The 4509-nt window shown below is 46.8% G+C and overlaps 1 long non-coding RNA gene across 1 annotated transcript; it reads left to right on the top strand.

The window, feature by feature from the left end:
* The first annotated feature begins 660 nt into the window (after positions 1-660).
* Positions 661-3753, top strand: LOC113998899. Its single transcript, XR_005563154.1, has 3 exons — positions 661-684; positions 1543-1882; positions 3381-3753. It is a non-coding gene; the product is annotated as an uncharacterized LOC113998899 (long non-coding RNA).
* The last annotated feature ends 756 nt before the right edge of the window (positions 3754-4509 follow it).

The raw sequence follows: 4509 nt of genomic DNA, 5'->3' as shown, positions 1-4509 counted from the left end.
TTAACAACCTGCGTTAGCAGCTGAGAGGGGTTCACAGATATAAAGGTGTTGGTTATATCTCAAGATGAGAAGTGGTAAGTGTCCGCATTAATTATAGTCTTGGGCACATGCTTGTACCGTGCTCACAGCCCAGCGTTAATGGGATTTCCCCCCCTTCTTTCAGAGGCAAAATCCACAAGGAAAGCCAGGCAGCCTTTCTTCAAGAGGTCGTTTGCATCCAGGACGTGTACAAATCTCTTTACATTTATTTAGAAACTAAGGCAATTAAAACACCCCAGGCCCCTCCTATTAACTCAGAAACATCATTATGAAGATGCTTATGCCACAGCGGCTTACTAAGCTCGGTTTACTGGAAAACTGGAAAGCTGCATTTTCAGCCATTTGATCAACAATTTCCCGAGGTTGTTAATGACTTGCAAAAATCTGCCCAACAGTAACAACCTCAGGGAGACCCCGCGTTGTCTCCTCTGAGAACCTCTTTTGTTTTCAGAATGAGAAATTTAATTAGGCAAGGTTTTTTTTGGCAGAGGAGTTCATGCCTTGCGCCCTCAACAAGCAAACCCTGTGTGACTGCCCAGCGCCACCCGGGAGCCTGAGCCTTGGCAGAGCCGAGGACCTACTGGGGCAAAGGAAATGAATCGATTTTAAAGTAGTTCCCACCGCGTTTTCCCCCTGTTAGGCAAGGTAAGCAGCTGAGCTCGTTCCCCTCCTTTTGGAGTTTACCCCTGTGCCAGGCACGGGTTCGTACAGGGGTTTCACGGGTGGGAGGGGGGCGAGGCGGGGGCAGCAGCCAAGAGGTTCGCTGGGGCTGCTCCGGGGTTGGCCAGGAAAGCCAACACACGCAGCCGGGTGGAATTCCCCCCGGCGGGGCGATGTCTGGGAAGGGCGCACGCAAACAAACCCATCCGGGCAGGCACAGAGATAAGGGACTGCCAGGTGCCATCAGCATTCCCCAGGGCTTTCTCAACTTCCAGCGTCCTAAAAAACCCACGCTCACGAGGCACGCTTAGGAATCCCCAAAGACTCTCCATTAAGTCACTAATTGCTGCTAATTATCGTGAGAATGATTTGTGAGTGCCGGTAATGTGCTTGGTGCTAAGGAGACTGGAGAGCAGTGCCAGTCCCCAGCCGGTGGCACTGGCGACTGATGGATGCAAAGATCACAAGCAGCAGCTTTAGCAGCAGGCAGCATTCCCTCGCTGTGGAGCCGTCGCAGGGGTACTGAGCAGGATGTGGGCTTCCTGGGGATCATAGAGTGGGCACCTCCCAATAGGTGAAGTCAGATGGGGAGAGGGTGTACAGGTCACCCAAGAGTCCCCTCATCCGTACTGGAAAGGGTTGTGCTCCAGCTCTTGGAAAAACTAGCTTTTCCACCACGGCCTTGAGGTGGTTTTTTCAGCAGAAACAGAGGAATGTCATGTTTATCTGAAAAATATTAACAGTCTCTCCTCCATGTATGGTCTCATCACAGGAGATCCAAGTGTACAGACAAGTGTAACATTTCTATGATGATTGTTTTTTTTTTTTTTTTTTTTTTTACAGTTGCTACTTCTTCTACATGAAGACCTTTGCTTCATTTTGCTCCGAGTAGAAAACAAGAGTTTCTGCCTGACTGGTTGCACTGCACTCCTCCCTTTCCCTCCTTTGCCAAGATGTGTCTGTAGGCATGCTCCCCAAGTTATTTTAAAGACAGGCTGGCACTAAGGCACTCACAGTCAAAGGAGAGGAAAAAGATGAAGACAGATATTTTCTCTTTGCTGGCAGGGGACAGCAAGCCACTGGAAAAGTGTCCCTTTGGAGGATAAGAGAGACTCTTCCTCTTTGGCTGGCAGAGTAACACACACAGCTCCCAGCTCTCCAAAGGGAAAACAACTGCCTGTAGGTAAGTGCTCCCAGGCTTAGGCACTCCTCAGTCAGCAACTGCCTACCAGTCTCCACCTCCCTAGCTGCTGTTCTTTGGAGAGATTTTTCTTAAAGCAAGTGTTCCCCTGCTCCTTCTCAGCTAAACAAAATGGGCTAAATCTGTGATGGCATCTCCTACAGAGCCCCTTATTTAGTTTGCTGTCAAAATCATTGCATGTATTTTTTTTTGCACAATTTTATTTCACAGCATAAAATTAATAGAGAAGGAGAGTGGAGCTTTAAAAATCAGTTGCAAACAGCATGTTCTGATGTAAATGAACACTCTCCAGCAGCATTTGCAAATCTGTAGTGGAGCCTTGTGCATCAGACTGAAAAGGAAAACAAACCAAGGGCCTGGCTACAGAGGAAAGCCTAGGTTTTCCTGTCTTCTTTTTTTCTCTCTTTTACAATTCAAACTGAAAGGGGGGAAACAGGCTAATAACGTGCAGCTGAAAGCTAAATTAGATATTTAAATTTCAGTCTGTTAAGTTAGGGAAGTAATTGGTGAACCCTCCAAAAAGAATATGCTCAAGGTCCATGGTTCTGAACCCCTCTGTGAGATGCTGGGCTCTGCCCTGTCTCCATCTCCTGTGCAAAACAAGTGCAAGCCAGAGACAGGCATTTCCCACTCAACTTGTGTGGCTGTCAGCACCTGATTAGCAAAAGGGAAACAGGTCAAGATTGTTTTTAGCCTTACAACATCCCTTTAAAGTTTTAACTCCACAACACATTGATAAATGATGAATGTGCACCTGAACAAAATCCAATACAAAATTCCTTTTAAAAATTACATTGAAGTGAATGCAAAACATATATGGGAGTTGGAAGCTGGGTCTCCAACCTGGGTCTCCAGGCTGCTGCCTGTCTGTCAGGGCAGTCCTCTGAGCCATAGAGATTCATCACTCCCTATGGGAAGTCATTCAGAAGGAGAGCTGTGCCTTGCTAGACAACCCCTAATTTTCATATCTGTTATCTGGCCATCACAGCAACAGCCAGAATGAGATTAGGCAGACACATGGATGGATTAGATGGATGCTTTACATTCCTTCTGATGACAAAAAAAGGGCTCTGGGCAGAACACATCACTTGCCCCAAGGGAGGACAGAAAAGGTGACATTTCTGTAATAAGAGAGTAGCTCCACGGAAAAAAAATTAAGTCACCCCCATGAGTAACTCAGCTGGTAGCTTCTCCTTGCCCACTTTGACTCAGTATTTGTAGAAATTTTGCTTTCAATAGCAAAATATTACAAGGCACAAGGCTACAAAGTCAAAATGCTCTGGTTTTACATAAAGCTTTTCGCTGAAGTGTCTTAATAATTTAAACAGATGCTGTAAAGCAACTTGTTGAAGTGTCTCCTAAGCTTGCTGTTGAAAGCCCATCAGACCATATAGAGGACACAAATATTGGGATTGCAGATGACCTAGTGGGGCTTTTCCTACCACTGCCAATGTGGTGGGTTGGCTCTGCCTTTTCACAGGTGCAATACTCTGTTCATGGGGGAAACAGAGAAGCTTTGCCTTGAATCTTGCAGGACAATTTGTTGCCTGAAAGGATCCACCGAGATGCAACAAGCTCTGTTTAGAAACGAACATATCCAGCCTGGAGCATGGGGAGAGAGTAAAGCATCTGTTTGACTTCCTCAACGGGTTTGCTGTGTGTAAATCATTTATCCCTGCTCCTGCTCCCCTTCCTTGACTCTCACAATTTGTATTTTTGTGTTAAAAAAAGTGATGCTTGCCTTTCTGTTGGCGAGCAGCTTGGGACACATTGCCTGGAGTCTGACCTCAAAGTAGGGTGGGATTTGAATCTGAAATCCACTCGGTTTGATCTCACAGGAACTGCTGCGTTGCACAGCTTGTACATCTTTAGTAAAAAGCAAGCCTTCAAATCCATCCTTTTCAGAGGCCTGTCTCTGTTGTCAGCTGCCATCTTTTGAGAGAAAGATCTAAAATTAGAGAAAAGCTGCCCTCCACTGCTGGAGAATACCGCTGCTGTGACATATGAAAGCAGAAATAAGCTTCAAATAAAGGTCTTCTGCTTAGGCTCACGTAACGAGCAAGAAAGGCTTTGGGTCTTTCCTGTCCAGACCAGCATTTGTGGGGATCTGATTTAAATAGGCAGCCACAGCACCAACGCTTATCTTTGTCTGCCTAAGCGTTTATACTTTGCCTGTCATCATAGGTGCCGTTATTTTGATGGAAACCTACAGATCCAAGGGTTTTTCTTTCAAATACCTTTCCTAGAAATCCTGAGGGATGCCAGAAGACCCTACTCTTTTCAATAAATCAGTGAAAAAGAAAGAAACCCTCCGTATGGAAACAGCAGCTTGAGACCTTTCAAATGGGGTGGTTGGGATGAGGTGTGGACACTGAGCAGGGACTGAGCTGTGGCTGCAGCCCTGGAGGCCTCGGGTTAAAATCTATGTCCTTCAGCTCGGCCCCGAGTCTGGGGTACCTCTGGTAAGCACTGCCATATCCTGGCTGACTCCCACTGCTGCCCCTGACACCGTAGTCTCTGTGCTCCACAACCTCTGCGCTCCGCTGCATCCCTCCCGTTAAACAGCGTTTTCCCGCCCTGGAGGGATTAGTGGAGTTTACAGGGTTAGA

This window comes from Pipra filicauda, unplaced genomic scaffold, assembly GCF_003945595.2.
Source record: "Pipra filicauda isolate LSUMZ 115617 unplaced genomic scaffold, ASM394559v2 scaffold18_size4552066_pilon, whole genome shotgun sequence".
Classification (NCBI taxonomy): Eukaryota; Metazoa; Chordata; class Aves; order Passeriformes; family Pipridae; genus Pipra; species Pipra filicauda.
The sequence above is the reverse complement of the archived record's forward strand: the minus strand, read 5'-3'. Positions and strand labels throughout refer to the sequence as shown.